At 38.8% G+C, this 21,220-nt stretch overlaps 1 pseudogene; it reads right to left on the reverse strand.

Annotated features, from left to right (window-relative positions):
* The window catches only part of LOC100807479 (uncharacterized), a 48,304-nt pseudogene that overhangs the window by 740 nt on the left and 26,344 nt on the right, over nt 1-21,220 (reverse strand).

The raw sequence follows: 21,220 nt of genomic DNA on the forward strand, positions 1-21,220 counted from the left end.
ATTACCTAGGATTAATGATAGTATATAATCATTGACCTGTTCGACTGTTTCGTTGGTTGAAGCTAATATTGCCCTGCTGTTGAAGTACTGAGCATCATTATGATGCTTAGTTAAATATGGGAATGTTGAGTTAACTATGGCATGGATTGGATCATCATATTGAGTTATCAACAGGTCCTCAGGGATTTCAATTGTGGAATAGCCATCATTTTCATGTCCAATAATTCCATTTCCAATGTCTAGGATCCACTTAGCAAATGCGGCAGTTTCTTGTTCATCTGGTGATTGTTCATTATTCTGCAAACGAATGTTTTTTGTCAGTCTTAAGACCTGACAACAATCCCATAAATAAGAGGAATTGATTGTTTCGTTAACAATGTTTGAGCGACTTCCCCTTGGAATGACTGGCAGTATTTGTCAGAAGCTCCACCAAATATGATGACTTTACCTCCAAATATTTGATTTGAACTGGGTTTAGTTTTAATTATATCTCTTAAACTTTGGTCAAGCGCTTCAAAACAAAATTTGTGAGCCATTGGTGCTTCATCCCAAATAATTAGGCTTGTTTGATTTTGCAATTCAACTAATTCACTTCCTTAATGAATGTTGCATGTTGAATCTTCAAAAATGGGTACAAGTATTTTGAATTTTGAATGTGCAGTCCTGTTGCCTAGCAACAATAGAGAAGCTATGCTGCTGGAAGCAACTATAATAACAATTTGATTGTTTGCTCTCAATGAAGTTGTCAATGTTCTCCATATGAAGGTTTTTCCTGTACCTCCAAATCCATATAGGAAAAACATGCCACCTTGATTTTTGTTGAAGGCTTCAACGATTTGGTTATAAATTGATGTCTGTTCATCTACAAATATGTATTAGTTTATGTTAGATGCAAAAGAAGAACAATTTAAATTTAAATTGGAAAGGTATGGTACGTGTCATGGATGAAAAAAGTTGCAGAAATTCTGATCTGGTCTCATCATTGTTGTAATTTAGTTCTGTTAATATCAGGCTATTGTCTAGATAGGACGTGCAATCAACATCCTCAGGATATGGCATTGAAGGATAATCTTTAAGTGATTTTTGGTTTATGTGCAGCAGTTGTTCAATCTCGAGCAATGCCAAATTACTCAAATGATTATCATCGATATGTAATTCTAACACATTAGACGTTATCAGTCAAATTATGATTATGGTTGATGCGATCTGATGTAAAAGTTAATCAAAACTAACCTGTATTTATTGTTGATTTTCTATAATGATATGCAATATCATCAGCTAGCCAATGCCAAGTTTGGTTCCAAACTTCTTCAGGTTTAATGATGGCACTCGTTAAAAGCATCAACACAAATAATTTCCTCAAATAATTAGTTGTGCCCTAGTCCTTTGCCTCTTTGATTGCTTCAATGAATTCTTTGTCATCTTGTAATGTCATCTTGTAAAAACCCCATGGCAAAGCATGCTTCTCTATATGTAGGGTATTGAATATTTGTAATAGTTCTAATATCCTCAAATGAAGTTGCTCCTTTGCAGGCAGTAAGCATCATCCTCAAATAAAACAATTCTCCTGTCGTTGGTGGGACCCATATAAGTTTTCCAATAGTGTATCCTTTCTTTCTAAGGTGCCATGATCTAGTCTTTTGATTATATACAAACTTTGAAACAAATTCTGAATAAGTCAGAGTTCTTCCTTCTGAAGAACATTTGTTGGCGTTCATCCAAGCTAAAAATTTGGAATCTGAAATGCTTGGGTTGGATAAGACATCATCAATATCATCATGTTCCTCATAAAGAACATTGTGTTGGCCTGGAAGATGGAAATATAATCTTTCAACAGCAGGCTTCCTAGCATGTATTGGAAAATCAAAAATTCTCCAAGCAGCTTCACATGGAGAAATGTATCTGACATAAACATTAATTTAGTAAAACAATAATGGGCATATTAATTACACATGTTAAATTAATGCTACTTGCCGTCTATATATTCTTTAATCTCATCTTTCTGGTTGGTAGCATTTTGGATCTCATCATTGCCATCATAAAGCATAACAGCAATGACTCTGTCATACCCTTTGTTTATGTACTTGAATAAATATTTGATTGAAGCACTTTGATTACACCATTCAATATTGACATGCGCTTGGTATTTTTTTAGTAATTTTGGATTATAAGGTACGTTGTGTCTATTATCAATGATAACACTATTCTTTGAAATTATACGACCATCATTTCTCCTATGATATACTGGATAACCATTTGCATCTAAAAGAGTGCGAGGTTGGAACATTTTAGGATAAAATCTGCTACACTTTCCTTCTTTCATACATGGAGATTCAGAGCGTATAATTCCACATGGGCCATGAACCATATGATTTTGCACCAATGTATAGAGTTCTGGGTAATCTTCCTTTGAAGGTATCTCTGCTGATATAATCTGGTCAATTTCATCTGAAGTTGGATATTTATTGTCTGGGTGCAAAAACAACAATAAATGGACATGAGGAAGTCCTCGTTTTTGGAATTCTATTGTATGCGTATATGTGATTGTTAAATTATAGTATTAGCAGGAAAACAATAACATATAAATATTTAACAATTATGTTATAGGATCAGCAAAAGTGAAAAATAATAAATTGAATTCTAAGTTTAATAGAAAAAGTTGCTGTCAACTTACATGCCACAACGTTTCTGAGTAGGTGATTCTTTGTTAGGTCTGAAAGCATTTCTTCATATTTAAACTTGAAAACTCGTGAGATAATGTCTGGTCTATCTGCTGGTTTCAAAATACAATGGTGCAAGTAATCTATGGATTTCTGGCTAATTTGGATTACATGTTAAAGTGATAAAAAGATTTGGGAAACCAACGTGGCTGCATATCGCCATACCATCAAAATATAACTAATCCATGTAACGGGGGCTGCCAACAAAGGTAGAAGGCAAAATTACTCTCTTGCCTTTATTTAAACCTGTAGAAGCAAGATATTTTGATGATGCTAAAGGATCAAGTGCTTCTCAAATTTTATTCAAGACAAGAATTGAAGAATCCAAGAAAATCAAGATATATGATCAAGTTGATCTCTAGAATCTTAGGAAGAAATTTCCAAATTGAAAAAGCAAAAGGTTTGGCCAAAGAATTTTATCTAAATCATTTTAAATTGAGATTTACTCTCTGGTAATTGATTACCAGAGCATGTAATCGATTACCAGTGGCCAATATGCTTTCTGAAAAGGTTTTAAATATTTTAGAAAGCATGTAATCAATTACACATGGTTTGTAATCGATTACCAGAGGTTTGGAACGTTTTAAAACAGCCATAAAAAATTTGAATTTAAATTTCAAAGTTGTGTAATCGATTGTAGTAAGTTGGTAATCGATTACCCGTGTTTAAATATTCAAATTTCAAATGAGAAGAGTCATAACTCTTCATAAGTAATTGTGTAATCGATTACACCATTATTGTAATCGATTACCAATGAGGATTTTCAAATATAACTCCCAACAATCACATATTTTCAAATGTTTTTGAATGGACATCAAAGGCCTATATGTAAGTGACTTGGGATACGAAAATTCTAGAGAGTTTTTATTGCCCAAAAAGTCTTATCCTCTCAAAAGATTAAGAGAGTTTTTCTGAACTGAAACGTCTTATCATTTCAAAAAGGATTCTTTGGTCAAACACTTTTATATTCAATAAGGAATCTTGATTGATCTTCAATTGTAATATCTTTCTCTTTCAAAAGAGATTTCTTCTTTTCTTCTTCTTACTTTTGAAAAGGGATTAAGAGACTGAGGGTCTCTTATTGTAAAGGGTTCCTGAACACAAGGGAAGTGAAAAGGAGTTTTGCAAAGAGAGTGAAAAATCTCAAGTGGGTTGCTTGAGGACTGGACATAGGCACAGGAAGTGGCCGAACCAGTATAAATCAAGTTTGCATTTCTCTCTTCCCTTAAACTTCTTTTATTTATTGTTATTTATCTTTTGCTTTAAAGAAGTTTATTTTGAATTGTCTTTTGAGTAATTCATGTTAAGGGTGTATTGTTAATCCAAAAAGAGAGAGTGAAATTTTAATTGGGGAATAGTCTTTGTATCTTAATTCAACCCCCCTTCTTTAGATAGCTGAGGCCATTTGTCTAACAAAACCTTGGCTTGTCCCAGCATCCAGTGAATTTTGTAAGCTACAATACTTGTCAACTCTGAGTTTCTTTTGGTTGTTCCAGATGTAGTTAAGTCTTTCTGAATCAACCATGGTATATGCTTCAGCAATGAATTGTTGAAATAGTCTTCTAGAATGCAATAAAGTTTGAGCTTCATTTGGTATGGACTGAAGTCTATAAGCAAACCACTTTCTCATAGTGAGACGATTTCTCTTTCTTTTTTTGCTGTCAAGTGTTGCACGGTGAAGTATGTCAAGCCTATATCCATCTTCACCATAAGGGAAAAGCAGAGGGAATTGTAGGCCTAGATAACTAGAGTGCAATTCATTTATTCTATGTAACTGTCCATTTTTAGTCTCAACAATAATATCTCTTCTTGAGTTGGGATTAAAATCACCTACAATAAGTGCAGCAACTTCTGAAACAGTTGGAACATTGTATGTATGACCATCCTTTTCACAAGTAGCTATCAATCTTAATCTGACATTATCCACATCACTATTTGCCAATCTATCTCTAGCCATCCAAAAAATTTTAGCATGTGCATTGTGTTCATCCAGCATTTCACCTAAACTTGAAACAATTTGCGGTTGAATTCCATCATGCTGGTTGAAAAAAGTAATGTTAGAACTAATATGTAATTGAAAGAAAATCTATCATCAATGTATGATTTTTATAATTATAGAAATGAAAGAATCAGTGCCTGATGACATTAATTCTATTTTGAACTTCATTATCTGTGTCAAAGATATATAATTGTGTAGATTTGGGTTCTTTTCCAGACATTGGTAATAAACTGCCTATGCAGTGACATGGTTGACCCTAAATTCTAATTGTAGGAGGTCCTCTTGAATGATTAATTGATTTGTCTAGCTTAATACCAGCAGAAGTAAATGCAAACATCATGTTATATGTGTGTATGTTTTGTTGATAATTTCTACCATCAGCTGAATTATGATCAAAGAGAAGTCGGTGGAGATATTGGGTTGGATTTTGTAATAATGGAAGTTCAACTTTGCCGTCTCTACAACATAAGCTAAACCTCGGGTTTCTACTGTTTTTATGTTTTGATATTCTTTCATTATACCACATTTTTGCATTACAGTGTCTACACTGCATTAGTTGGTCACCAAGATCAGAATAGCCTGAAATTGTTTAATGACATACGCAAAGATGATGGTAACAATTGATAAGATGGATAAAAAAATATGTCAACTGATATGGTTGTCAATGACTCAGAATCATAATTCTCACCTTCAGTGTTAATTGCAGGGTCATTTCCAGGGGAAAAATTTAAATCAGATCCTGCAAGAATTACAATTACATATGGTTATTAGATTTCAGGGATGAAAAAATCTTGGATAAAGGAGTTTGTTTGCATGGTACCTTGTGTTGATTCAGAACTTAGATCCTCTGATGAATTAGATTCAATTGCTTATAGATAGAGATAAATCAAAGTTAAATGGAATCAATTAATTGAAAGCAATATATTTTTCATGCAAGATGGTTCGTATAGTTTCTTACTGTGATAATTCCTAGATTGTGAAGTATAGTCCGTAATTGGCTGTGGAGGGGCCTGAGCCTGAGGTTGTCGTTTTTTTTTATCTATGATACATTTTCTTTTCATTTTGGCTTTCGCTGAATTAGACTTGTCCGTGAATTGGTACTTTTCCATGGTGTTAATGGCAATTGTTGACTTGGTCGAGTTATAAATTAATGAGAAAATGGAGATTGAGATCAACTAAGAAATAGTAAACTAAATCTGGAATGCATGCAAGACATTTTGAAAATAAGAGAAATGGACAGATGAAGGCCAAGAACTATAGTTCAACATTAACAGCTGGGAAAATATGCATATAGGAATGATGACACTTGCGTGTAGAAGCATCGGTTGGTGAGACTGATGGGAAAGCTAATATGAAAGATGTTGTGGATTTTTTGTAATCACATGTATAGCATATATCATTCAACTTGATGTATGTTTTTTTTTTCTTCGGATGATGCAGAACAAAATAGGGCACAAACAGCTTAAGGCAATCCCAAACCAAAACAACTTTTCATAAATTTGAGCAATTAAGATTGTATTTATTGCTGAATCAGACTTGTTTCTATATTGAAAATTTTCACATTCTTAATGGCAATTGTTGTACTTTACCAAGATACAAATTAATTTAAAAAAATGAAATAAATCTTGAAAATAATAGAAATGGCTAGCTGAGGGGCTAAGTGTATGGTTCAACATTGACAGCTGCGAAAATTGGAGATACAGGAATGATAATAGTTGTATATATAGAGGCATGGCTTGCTGACACTTGGACAAAATCTAATATCAAAGATCTTCTGTGTACAGAAGTAGGGAGAATGAATTTTGGTGAACTCCAAAAAAATCCCCTTGCTTTATTTGACATTATGATAAAAAAGTGTATCATATTTATTCTGGTTTTATCGGATCATGTGCCATTGCTCGAATGAGCGATTAATGCTATTTGTGTTAGAAGCAGTTAACAATCGAATCCAATATTTTGCATGATATGGTTTCTATAATAGTATGGTAATAATTTGTCATATTTGATTTTACAGATGATTGAGAATACAATTTAAATTGGATAATATCAACACATGAAATTAAGCTTGGGGAAAAAAACTTTTGGCTCCACACTGCAAATGCACAACAGGTTCCAGTGCTAAGTTAACACATATATAGAGTTTTAAGCAAGAGATAATGGAGAACTGGAAGCAAGAAGCTACTGTATCATGGAAAAGATATTTTCTTTAAAGGAAAAAGGGTGTAATAATTCATTGTCCTAATTTAATTGTGTTAATTAATATTAGTAATGGTCATGCTGAAATAAACTACAATTTGTTAATAATGATTTAGTAATCGGTTTCAGAACTGATAAAAAATATAATTCAAATTGGACAATGTTAACACAAAAGATATCTAAACAACCAAAAGTTAATTCCTGCTTCCACATTAGGAATCTATAAGATATGTCCACCCTAACAAAATGTTAAACATGGACAGTACAGGAAAAGAACATCAATGTTTCTACAATTTCACGTCTTGCAAATAATAGAGTCCATACAATGCAAATAAAAAGCAAGTAACTACATTCATTCAATTTGATAATGCCTTGCTAATTTGTTAGATGAAAGCTGGGCGGGTGAAATCTAAGAGCTTTTCGGTTCATCATCACAGTCAACAGATGTAATCCGTTTTGTGGGTGTCAATGAAAGACCTAGAAGTGGATCGTGATTTGCTGTGACAGACACAGATTGTTGCATAACACTTACACTGATCAATAAACTAAATTTGGAATTAGAGGCGGTGGAGTTTTTAAATAAGATTATGCCAACATACATAAAATCTGGAAAACACTATCACAGTGTCAACTTACAGATTCAAGTTGGGAAGGATCATCAGAGTCAAGAATAGGAGCATGAACCTTGGAACATGCCTGTATAAGATATAAGTTCAGGCTAACAGATATGACAATAATGGCTGCAACATGCTTTACAAAACATTACCTCAGCATTAGGCAGCATGTCCACCACAACATTGATCAATTCTATGTCATTTGAGTATCTAAGAACAACAACATTGTTAAACTTGGGTTGAACTTTGACTTTAAATGCAAGGACATAACCCATCAACTTATCAAGGGCTTGAGGAGAAACATTTAAATCAACATCACCCTCCTTGACCAAAGAAAAAAATTCCATAATTAATACCTGTAATCAAATTCGATAGTAAACTAATAAAACATCATTCAAATGTTAAAAACCATCATATGATAATTTGGTTAGGTACTTCTATTTTCAGCTTGTTAACTTCATTAGCTGATTGTCCAATTAGCTCAGTGCATTCACAGTCCCAGAGCAAAAAATTTGTGCTTTCCTCCTTGTAGTTGACCATCACCTCAAGTCTATACCTGCCAATGTACATAAGAGTGTAAAAAAGAGTGATAAATGAAGATGACAACAATGAAACACGAGTGCAATAACCTCAACACAGGTTGATCATTATGTGATGCAATCCTACCCCGCAAAGGCATTGGATAAAAGACTCCAAGTAGATTGGGCCAAAGATCCAAGGGAAGGCCCTAGGGTTCTCATGAGCCTTAGGGTAGATTTCGAGCCCATGGGCTAAGTATGAGCCCGCTTATCTTTGTAAATATTAGAATAGGTTTTTCCTTTGTTTGGGCCTTGTATTTTGGCCATTCTAGTAGTATAGGGTTTTAGCCTTGTATTTCAAGGCATTTTGTGTAGTCTTTGTAATAGGAACTTTTTTGTATTTTCATGTATTTTGTCATGGGGGTGAGCTTAGCTATTATAGGGGGTGTGTAGCTAAGCTCTAGCTTCTCATCTCGAAGAGGTGAGCTTAGCTATTAGAAAGGTGTGTGTAGCTAAGCTCTAGCTTCTTTAGGAATCTTCTCAAGGAAGCTTCTCAAGGAGGTGAGCTTAGTTATGAGAGGGGTGTGTGTAGCTAAGCTTTAGCTTCCCAAGGAAGTTTTCTCAAAGAAGCTTCTCAAGGAAGTTTTCTCAAGAAAGCTTCTCAAGGAAGCTACCTAGTCTATAAATAGAAGCATATGTAACACTTATTGTAACTTTGATGAATGATAGTCTTGTGAGACACAACTCAAAGTTCAACTTCTCTCCCTTTTTTCTTCCTTCAATTTCATGCTCCCCCCTCTTTGTTTCTCTCCCTCTTTCTTTTCCTCCATTGAAGCATCCTCTCCAAGCTTCTTATCCAAGGCTCATCTTGGTGGTGAAGCTCCTTCTTCCATGGCTTATTCCCTAGTGGATGGCGCCTCCTCTCACCTCTTCTCCTTTGTCTTCCGCTGCATCTCCATGGTGGAAAATCACCATTAAAGGACCTCATTGAAGTTCAAAGATCCAGCCTCCATAGAAGCCCCACAAGCAAGCTTCCATCAAGTGGTAATCAGAGCATAAGAGCTTCAAGTAGGTGCTCCTTAAACCTCCATTGATTTTTAGTTTTACCTTCTCCTCCATTGTTGTTTCTTCATTTTTCTCCATGTATCTTCTCGCATGTCTTGGGCTAAATGTTGTTAACATGATTCTTTAGAATTTCCACCGATTGATCTTGCTATAGAAGCTAGATTTCATTTTCTATGGTTCAAATTTCTTGTTCATGTTCTTGAACCATGAGTTGTGTTGAGTTTAGGTTCCTTTGAGTTTTGTCTTGCTATTTTTTGTGGCTGAACCCTAAACCATAAAATTCTTACAAAATAAAGTAGAATAAAACCTCAAAAATCTAGAGTGACTTGTTCACCAATTGTAGTTTTGTCATAAAACTCATGTCTAGTCATGAAACTTGTCACATAAGATTTCTTATGTTGTGCTGAATTTTATTTTTCTTGTTTCTTTCTCTAACTCATTTGTTCATGAGTGTATAAAACTCTTTTATCCTATTATTTGATTTGAGTCAAATCTTTCATGTTAATTGTAACATCCTAGAAATTTCTACCCGGAGTTTTTGGAAACGATGTATTTTGAATGATTATATATATATATATATATATATATATATATATATATATATATATATATATATAAGTTTTATTCAGTGTATATGCATATGTGTTCTTGGTAGAAGTAGGAGTAGTGGGGGCAAGATACGCGGGTTAGGCTAATTAAGGAAGAGAAATCCATAACTGGGAGGTTATGGGTTAATTCTTAATTAATTAGTTTAAAAATCATCGTTTTGTGTGCGACTTAGAATTTAACGAAACCAACCTCTGAACCACGCTCAGGGTTCTATTATGAGCGTTTTGATATATATATTGCTTACTTTCGAAAACTGGCCCCGACGGACGCAGAGAAACGCGAGAAACTGGAACCAGAGAAACGGCACACAAACCGAGGCAGGATTTTTAGCGTTTCAAAGGTTAGATTTTCCTCACTTTTGTGACTGAGTGTGGGTCACAGTCAAAAAGAGAAAGTGGGCCCTTCTTGCTCCACTCAAATGGAGACATGTGGCATTGCTTAAATAAAATAATAGAAAAAGAGAAAAACCCTTTTATTTAAAACCAAAAAGCTTTTCTCTCTCTTCACTCAGCCCCCACACTTTTTCAGACAGCTCTCTCTCTCCCTCACGTTGCCATTTTCTTCTTCTTCATTCTCCATTGAAGCTCCAAGCAAAGCTTCAACCTTTGGCCATCATTTCTGCCCCAAATCGCGAAAGGAGAGCATTTTCGGGGTCGTGAGGTGCATGGCTACGAGTGGGACTTCGAAAATTCAGGTTTGGGTGGACTTCTTTCTCCTTTGATTTTCGTGGGTATGGGGTTTTGGGAGATATGATGGGTAGTCTTGCTAGGTTTCTGCTGTATGATGATTATTTGTGAAGAAATTTGTTGAAAGTTTGTCGAGATTGCCATGTTTGGATGAGTTAAACATACCCATTCTGTTTTAGGGTTTTTATGATGATGCTTGTGATGTTCATGTGCTGAAATTGCTTATGGAAAACTGTTAGAGATGAAGGGTAGAGTTAACCTAGGGTTAGAAAGTGAGAATGTGGTGTTGTGAGTGGAAAAAGGGGGAGGCTTTGAGAGTTGGAAGGTTAAATCTGGATTCTGTGGTAAATGGAGGTTAAAGTGAGTTAATCTTAGCTTGAAATGCCATTTAGAACATGTGAGAAAGGTTAGGCTGTGCTGTGGCGTCCCCAAAATAATGACTGGTTTAATAGTAATGATTTAATTAACAAAAACCATGGTAAATTTTTTTTTTCTTTTTCTTTTTCATTTCTTTCTCTTTTCACCAAAACAAGGTTTCGAAGGAAAATCCTCACTATAGAGTCCTGAATGGCCAGTTCACAACTCTATTCGGAGTCATTTCTTTCTCACCGCTCATAATCTCTAAACTATTTTGCTTTTTCAAAAGAAAGAATGTACCAGCCATTACTTTAGCTCGTCACGTGAAAATAAAAGAATAAAATACGGTCGATAAACTATTTTACAAATAAAGTTGCTAACGCTTTCTTTTCAAATAACAAGATCGATCATAAATGCATTCATCATTTAAAGCTGTCCAAAATATGGGAGTTTTACAAAATATATAGTGTCATCCAGAGCAAAGGTGTCCATAGTGGTGGCTTCAACCACAAGTATACAATAATCAAATTCCTATACATCAAGTCTACCCATACAAAACAAAAGAGTAAACCTAACAGTCAATCCTAGATACACCCACCCTCAAAAATACACAAAACTAATCCAAGGAGCTGTCCACTCCACCGTGCGCTGAAGCGTCCGTGCAGGTTCATCTGGATGCACCAAAGAAGTAGCCGTGAATCGAATGGTGCCCCGAAATCGGCACCTCGTGTTGCCTTCGAGGGTCTCCCAAGCTCCCTCTAGGCACTCCATCTCTACTCGATCACGGATTAGCTGCGCCGCCATCACGATATACAAGAAAGAAAAGAAAGGGGTAGACTCTTTCACAAGAATCTAACTGCACTGCACACCATTTGTCTCATAACCACTACATGCAAGTAAAAGGGGTATTTTAAGGCTTTCCATCTCTGGTAATCGATTACACAGCCTTGGTAATCGATTACCAGAGGCTAAACTTGAATTACACAGCCTCAGGACATGAAATATGCAAAAATGCACTGTGTAATCGATTACACATACCTGGTAATCGATTACCAGTGACCCATCCCTCTGTGTAATCGATTACACAAACTGGTAATCGATTACCAGAGGCCTTCACAATGTTCCAGTTCCCTTTTTAAGCCTGGTAATCGATTACACCCCTTGGTAATCGATTACCAGAGGCTTCCCTAGCTTCCTGACCTCGTTTTCAAGCCTGGTAATCGATTACACCCCGTGGTAATCGATTACCAGAGACCATCTTAGCCTCCTGTCTTCATTTTTAAGCCTTGTAATCGATTACCCACCCTTGGTAATCGATTACCAGAGGCCATAATCCACATATCACACAAAATTCACAGCTGGCCAGCCACCACAAGCCTCCTTGCTTTGTGGTCTTTGTTCCTTTTATCTGTTGACTGCCAGGAGCTCGCCTGTTTAGGTACATCACAGGTTCTCACTGACCGACTATGCACGGGTTGGGTCGGGATTGGTCAAGCTTGGTTTTGGGCAATAGCACCCCACCTGACGTCCCCAAGGTCTCCTGACCCCCGCGACATATCTCCAGGTACCACTCTGTGGTCAACAATAAAAGCAGGAAGTTTCACCCTTCAACACTTCCTCATCTCAAGCTTGTAGGATTATGGGGTACCCATCACATGTGGTACTAGGTGGCGGTCGAGCGATGGTGCACAACAAGTTTTCCACATCCACAATGCGCGCATAAACCCACCATCCCTTGTTGCTCACCTCCAACTGAGCTCACATACTCCCACGTAGCCCATATCCTCGTTTCTCTCAACACCGGGTCCCCATCAATCCTCCCAAGCTTCCACAACATCCAAGCAAAACAACATTCAAACAGCACAAGCTATCACAGCCAAGCAAAACAGAGTAAAGGCAGAAAACTTTGCCAAAACACCAACCAAAACACAGCTTTTCTCACTTAAAGACCCCAGTAACAATTCCTTCGTTCCGGTTCATTAACCGTTGGATCGACTTGAAAATTTTACTGGAAGTCTTTAGTACATAAGCCTACATTTTGACCGTTGGGATCTACTAGCAAACATCCAGAACTCATTCTGCACGGCTCTTTCCACAGCCAACCGCCCACAAGCATTTTTTCTGCACAAGCCAAAATCCTGCTGCACCTATTTTGACAGCAAAATTCTGCATAAGTGCAGATTTCGAAAATCCCACTTTCCCTCATCCAATCTTGCCCAAATCAATTCCTACAAGTCCCAAATCATGTATCAATCATGTCTAAATCAAAGTCAAGCTTCAAACCACAGCAACACAAAATCTAGGTGTCCAAAACCCCTCATTTTAATGGATTTTCAAGGTTTGAAAAGTGAAATTGAGAATGAGGTTAATTTGGAGCAAACTCTCACCTCACACAAGTCTATAACATCAATCTAAACTTGCTCAAACTGGATTTACACCTAAATTTCCACCGAATCAAAATTTGACTCCTCAACACCCAATTTTGCCCTAGAAATGGCTCTTGGTTCACTTTGGTCATTTGTTTTTCTCTCTAGCACAGTCCAAGCTTTCTCATAAGTCCTAAATGGCATTTCAAGCTAAGATTAACTCACTTTAACCTCCATTTACCACAGAATCCAGATTTAACCTTCCAACTCTCAAAGCCTCACTCTTTTTCCATTCACAACACCACATTCTCACTTTCTAACCCCAAGTTAACTCTACCCTTCATCTCTAACAGTTTCCATAAGCAATTTCAGCACATGAACATCACAAGCATCATCATAAAAACCCTAAAACAGAATGGGTATGTTTAACTCATCCAAACATGGCAATTTCAACATGCTTTCAACAAGTGTCTTCACAAATAATCATCACACAGCAGAAACCTAGCAAGACTACCCATCATATCTCCCAAAACCCCATACCCACGAAATTTAAGAGAGAAAGAAGTCCACCCAAACCTGAATTTTCGAAGTCCCACTCGTAGCCACGCACTTCACGACCTCGAAAATGCCCTCCTTTCGCGATTTGGAGCAGAAATGAGCACCAAAGGTTGGAGCTTTGTTGGGGTTTCAATGGAGAATGGCAACGTGAGGGAGAGAGAGAGCTGTCTGAAATTTTCTGTTTTGCTGAGTGAGGAGAGAGAAAAGCTTTTTGGTCTTAAATAAAAAGGGTTTTCCCTTTTTCCATTATTTTATTCAAGCTCTGCCACATGTCCCTATTTGAGTGGAGCCAAAAGGGCCCACTTTCCCTTTTTACCGTGACCCACACTCAGCCACAAAAGTGAGAAAAATCTGACCTTTGAAACGCTAAAATCCTGCCTCGGTTTGCGTGTCGTTTCTCTGATTCCAGTTTCTCGCGTTTCTCTGCGTCCGTCGGGGCCAGTTTTCGAAAGTAATCAATATATATATCAAAACGCTCAGAATAAAACCCCGAGCGTGGTTCAGAGGTTGGTTTCGTTAAATTTTAAGTTGCACGCAAAACAATGATTTTTAGACTAATTAATTAAGAATCAACCCGTAACTTCCCAGTTATGGAGTTATCTTCCTTAATTAGCCTAACCCGCGTATCTTGCCCCCGCTATTCCTACTCTAACCAAGAACATATATGCATATACACTGAATAATACTTATATATATAATCATTCAAAATACATCGTTTCCAAAAATTCCGGGTAGAAATTTCTAGGATGTTACATGTGCTAAAGAGAAAAACAAATGACCAAAGTGAACAAAGAGCCATTTCTAGGGCAAATTTGGGTGTTGAAGAGTCAAATTTTGATTCGGTGGAATTGTAGGTGTAAATTCAGTTTGAGCAAGTTTAGATTGATGTTATGGACTTGTGTGAGGTGAGAGTTTGCTTCAAATTTACCTCATTCTAAATTTCACTTTTCAAACCTAGAAAACCCATTGAATTGAGGGGTGTTGGACACCTAGATTCTGTGTTGCTGTGCTGTAAAGCTTGATTTTGGGTTAGACATGATTGATACATGATTTGGGACATGTAGGAATTGATTTGGGCAAGATTGGATGAGAGGAAGTGTGATTTTCGAAATCTGCACTTATGCAGAATTTTGCTGTCAAAATAAGTGCTGCAGGATTTTGGCTTTGTGCAGAAAAATGCTTATGTGTGGTTGGCTGTGGAAAGCCTAGTGCAGAATGCGTTCTGGATGTTTGCCAGTAGATCCCAACGGTCACAATGTAGGCTTATGTACTATAGACTTCCAGTAAAATTTTGGAGTCGATCCAACGGTTAACGAATTGGATCGAAGGAATTGTTACTGGGGTCTTTAAGTGAGAAAAGCTGTGATTTTGGTTGGTGTGTTGAGCAGAGTTTTCTGCCTTTGCCCTGTTTTGCTTGGCTGTGATAGCTTGTGCTGTTTGAATGTTGTTTTGCTTGGATGTTGTGGAAGCTTGGGAGGATTGATGGGGACCCGGTGTTGAGAGAAACGAGGATATGGGCTACGTGGGAGTACGTGAGCTCAGATGGAGGTGGGCAATAGGGGATGGTGGGTTTATGCGCGCATTGTGGATGTGGAAAACTTGTTGTGCACCATCGCCCGACCGCCACCTAGTACCACATGTGATGGGTACCCCATAATCCTACAAGCTTGAGATGAGGAAGTGTTGAAGGGTGAAACTTCCTGCTTTTATTGTTGACCACAGAGTGGTACCTGGAGATATGTCGCGGGGGTCAGGAGACCTTGGGGACGTCAGGTGGGGTGCTATTGCCCAAAACCAAGCTTGACCAATCCCGACCCAACCCGGGCATAGTCGGTCAGTGAGAACCTGTGATGTACCTAAGCAGGCGAGCTCCTGACAGTCAACAGATAAAAGGAATAAAGACCACAAAGCAAGGAGGCTTGTGGTGGCTGGCCAGCTGTGAATTTTGTGTGATATGTGGATTATGGCCTCTGGTAATCGATTACCAAGGGTGGGTAATCGATTACAAGGCTTAAAAAAGAAGACAGGAGGTTGAGATGGTCTCTGGTAATCGATTACCAAGGGGGTGTAATCGATTACCAGGCTTGAAAACGAAGTCAGGAAATTAAGGGAGCCTCTGGTAATCGATTACCAGCCTGTGTAATCGATTACACAGAGGGATGGGTCACTGGTAATCGATTACCAGGTATGTGTAATCGATTACACAGTGCATTTTTGCATATTCCATGTTCTGAGGCTATGTAATTCGAGTTTAGCCTCTGGTAATCGATTACCAAGTCTGTGTAATCGATTACCAGAGATGAAAAGCCTTAAGATACCCCTTTTAATTGCATGTAGTGTTTATGAGACACATTGTGCAGCGGCATAGTTAGAGTCTCGTGAAAGAGTCTACCCCTTTCTTTTCTTTCTTGTAGATCGTGATGGCGGCGCAGCTAATCCATGATCGAGTAGAGATGGAGTGCCTAGAGGGAGCCTGGGAGACCCTCGAAGGCAACACGAGGTGCCGATTTCGGGGCACCATTCGATTCACGACTACTTCTTTGGTGCATCCAGATGAACCTGCACGGACGCTTCAGCGCACGGTGGAGTGGACAACTTTTTTGGATTAGTTTTATATATTTTTTAGGGTGGGTGTATCTAAGACTGACTGTTAGGTTTACTCTTTTGTTTTTGTATGGGTAGACCTGATGTATAGGAATTTGATGATTGTATACATGTGGCTGAAGCCACCACTATGGACACCTTTGCTCTGGATGACACTGTATTTTGTAAAACTCCCATATTTTGAACAGCTTTAAATGATGAATGCATTTATGATCGATCTTGTTGTTTGAAAAGAAAGCATTAACAACTTTATTTGTAAAAGAGTTTATCGACCGTACTTTATTCTTTTATTTTCACGTGCCGACCTAAAGTAATGGCTGATACATTCTTTCTTTTGAAACAACAATTTAGTTTTAAAGATTATGAACGGTAAGAAAGAATTGACTCCGAATAGAGTTGTGAACTGGCCATTCAGGACTCTATAGTGAGGATTTTCCTTCTAAACCTTGTTTTGGTGAAAGGAGAAAGAAATGAAAAAGAAAAAGAAGAAAAAAAAATTTACCATGGTTTTTGTTAATTAAATCATTACTATTAAACCAATCATTATTTTGGGGACGCCACAATTGGTGGTATCAGAGCAAAAGTTGGATTCTAGTGAACCTGTTATGGTCTTGCTGTGTGAATGCTGTGTATCTCTGAAACTTGGGAGTAGGTTTCGGGGAGTGAAGTTAAGTCACACATTGTGTGTATTTTTGCCTTCTTGTCTTGAGCATGGATGTGGAAATGATTCATAGGATTGTGTGTGTATAAGTATGTATAAAGAGAAGGATGTTGTTATAACTATCATAGCCTGTGTGGTACACTCTCTCATTAGGATTTCTTGGGTACTAATAGTCTCCCTACAGGATAGGTATGGCAGGACGTGGTAGGGATCAGAACCGTGATGTCCTTGACCGCATCACAGCTGTGCTGGAAACTCTAGTGCAGGAACGTGATGTGGAGCCGGCGGAGTATCGGGGACTCATGGCTTTCCGTAAGAACCACCCGCCAAAGTTCAGTGGAGACTATGATCCGGAAGGTGCTAGGTTGTGGTTAGCTGAGACGGAGAAGATTTTCGAGGCAATGGGTTGCCTTGAGGAGCATAAGGTTCTTTATGCGACATTTATGCTCCAAGGGGAGGCCGAGAATTGGTGGAAGTTCGTGAAGCCTTCGTTTGTCGCACCTGGAGGCGTAATTCCTTGGAATGCCTTCAAGGACAAGTTCCTGGAGAATTACTTTCCGCGAGATCTCAGGAAGCGGAAGGCGTGGGAATTTCTGGACTTGAAGCAGGGAAACATGTCTGTTGGGGAGTACACGGCTAAGTTTAATGAGCTTCTGCAGTATTGGCCTCAATACCAAGATGCTCGGAATGAGGAAGATTTATGTGCTCAGTTTGAGAATGGGCTTCGGTTGGAGATCCAACAGGCGGTTAGTTATATGCAGATCACGGATTTTAATCAGTTGGTGACAAAGTGCAGAATTTTTGAAGATAAGATGAAGGAGAGGCAAGCTAGAGGAGTTGGAGGACCTCAGAGAAACCATCCTTTCAGAGGAAATGGTAACAAGAGGATGAAGCCGTATGCTAGCAACAAGGGGAAGCAACCTATGGCTACCTCCAACATGAGCCAGTCAAGGGGGACTGGGGTACAATGCTTTCAGTGTGGAGGGCCGCATATTAAGAGAAATTGCCCACAGCTCCAGCAGACACAGGAGAATCGTTGTTATGTGTATGGCAAGGTGGGCCATTATGCTCGAGAGTGTAGGGTGACCGGGAGACCGACGGTGACTGCCAATTCCAACACCGTCAATCGTGGACCCACTAATTCCACAAGGAGCGGTAATGTTAGCAACAACAACACTAGTGGTGGAAGACCAAAAGTACCCTCTCGGGTATTTGCTATGAGTGGTTCAGAAGCGGCTGCCTCCGACGATTTGATACGGGGTAAGTGTTTGATTACTGATAAACTACTAGATGTACTTTATGATTCAGGTGCCACGCATTCTTTCATATCTCATGCATGTGTGGAGAGGTTGGGGTTATGTGCGACGGAGTTGCCATATGATATGGTGGTGTCTACTCCGACGAGCGAGCCTGTAACCACCTCTCGGGTGTGTTTGAAGTGTCCCATAATTGTTGAGGGTCAATCTTTTATGGCGGATTTGATATGCCTACCTTTAGCTCATCTAGATGTGATCTTGGGGATGGATTGGTTATCTACTAACCATATCTTTCTAGACTGTAAGGAGAAGATGCTAGTGTTTGGTGGAGAGGTAGTTCCAAGTGAACCATTGAAAGAGGATGCAGCCAACGAAGGAACGGAGGATGTTCGAACTTACATGGTGTTGTTCTCTATGTATGTGGAAGAGGACGTTGAAGTTAATAGTATACCGGTGGTGTCGGAATTCCCGGAAGTTTTTCCTGACGACATTTGTGAATTGCCACCTGAGAGAGAAGTGGAATTCATTATTGACTTGGTGCCTGGGGCAAATCCAGTGTCGATCGCGCCTTATAGGATGTCTCCGGTAGAACTAGCAGAGGTGAAGGCACAAGTGCAGGACCTTTTGAGCAAACAATTTGTTCGTCCAAGCGCATCACCGTGGGGAGCGCCGGTCTTGTTGGTTAAAAAGAAGGATGGAAGTATGAGGATGTGTGTAGACTACCGGCAGTTAAACAAGGTCACTATCAAGAACAAATATCCTCTACCAAGGATAGATGATTTGATTGACCAATTGAGGGGAGCAACAGTATTTTCAAAGATCGATTTGCGATCGGGGTATCATCAAATTCAAGTTAAGAAGGAAGATATCCCAAAGACTGCGTTTCGGACTCGGTATGGGCACTACGAGTATTTAGTCATGCCATTTGGAGTGACTAATGCTCCGGCTATTTTCATGGATTATATGAACCGTATATTTCATGATTACTTGGATCAGTTTGTGGTTGTGTTTATTGATGATATCCTAGTGTATTCAAGGAATAAGGAGGAGCATGAGAAGCACTTGAGGATTGTGTTGCATATCCTGAGAGATAGGAAGTTGTTCGCCAAATTGTCGAAATGTGACTTTTGGTTGGAGAAAGTGCAGTTCTTAGGGCACGTGATTTCTAAAGACGGGGTTGCGGTAGATCCGAACAAGGTGGAGTCGGTTATGGAGTGGCAACAACCGACAACTCCAACGGAGGTTCGAAGCTTCTTGGGGTTGGTTGGCTATTATAGAAAATTCATTGAGGGATTTTCTAAATTGGCATTGCCCCTAACTAAGTTGACTCGTAAGAATGAGAAGTTTGTTTGGAATGAGAAGTGTGATCAAAGTTTCCAAGAGTTGAAGAGGCGGTTGACGACAGCTCCAGTTTTAATTTTGCCCGACCCTAAGAGGACATTTGAAGTGTATTGTGATGCAAGCGGGCAAGGCTTGGGGTGTGTGTTGATGCAAGAGGGAAGAGTAGTGGCTTATGCTTCACGTCAATTACGTCCTCATGAAGTTAACTACCCGACCCATGACTTGGAACTAGCAGCGGTGGTCTTCGCCTTAAAGATTTGGAGGCATTATTTGTACGATACTCGTTTTGAAGTTTTCAGTGATCACAAGAGTCTCAAATACTTGTTCGATCAGAAGGAACTCAATATGAGACAACGAAGATGGATGGAGTTCCTCAAGGACTATGATTTTGGACTTTCCTACCATCCAGGAAAGGCTAATGTAGTAGCCGATGCGCTAAGCCGGAAATCCTTACATGTTGCGACTATGATGAGTTTGGAGCAGAGGTTGATAGAGGAGTTCCGAGATTTGAATCTAGCAATCGAGATACGACCAAAGAGCTTATTTGTAGGAGCGTTGCAGATTACCAATGAATTCGTAGATCACATACGCGAGGCTCAAGAGAATGACCCGTTTTTGCAAGGCAAGGTGTTAGATGTAATGGGGGATAAGGGTGTGGAGTTTGAGAAGGACACAACCGGGTTAATTAGGTTCAAGGGGAGGATATGTGTGCCATCTTTAGATGATTTGAAAGTTAAGATCTTGGAAGAAGCGCATAAAAGTCGTCTTAGTTTCCACCCAGGGATGACTAAGATGTACCAAGATTTGAAGAGAAGCTTTTGGTGGCATGGTATGAAGAAAGATGTAGCTGAATATGTAGCAAGGTGTTTGACATGTCAAAAGGCTAAGGTTGAGCACCAGCGACCATCAGGAGAATTGAAGCCATTGGAAATTCCGGAATGGAAATGGGAGAGCATATCTATGGATTTTGTATCTAGTTTACCCAAGACTAGTCGTGGACATGATGCTGTGTGGGTCATAGTAGATCGACTCACCAAATCTGCTCATTTTATCCCAGTGAATATGAAGTATAGAATGGAGTTGCATGGAATTCCTTCTAGTATTGTATCTGACAGGGATCCGAGGTTCACTTCACGATTTTGGACGAGTCTACATGAGGCCTTGGGGAAAAAGCTAAAGCTTAGTTTAGCTTATCATCCTCAAACGGATGGTCAGACTGAACGAACCATTCAGACTCTAGAGGATCTACTTCGGGCGTGTATTATAGAGCAACAAGGTAGCTGGATGGATTGTTTGCCATTGATTGAGTTTACTTACAACAATAGTTACCAAGCCAGCATTGGTATGGCTTCTTTTGAAGCTTTATATGGACGAAAGTGCAAAACTCCTATTTGTCGGTATGATGATGGAGAAGCAGTACTTCTTGGACCTGAAATGCTACAACAGATTAACGAACAAGTGAAGTTGATTCGAGAGAAGATAAAAGCATCTCAGGATAGGCAGAAGAGCTATTACGATAGAAGGAGGAAACCACTAGATTTTCAGGAAGGAGAACATGTGTTTTTGAAGGTTTCTCCCGTAACCGGGGTCGGAAGAGCTCTCAAGGCTAGGAAGTTGACACCCAAGTATCTAGGTCCGTATCAGATTTTGAAGAAGATTGGGCCTGTAGC

Source organism: Glycine max, chromosome 1 (assembly GCF_000004515.6).
Source record: "Glycine max cultivar Williams 82 chromosome 1, Glycine_max_v4.0, whole genome shotgun sequence".
NCBI lineage: Eukaryota > Viridiplantae > Streptophyta > Magnoliopsida > Fabales > Fabaceae > Glycine > Glycine max.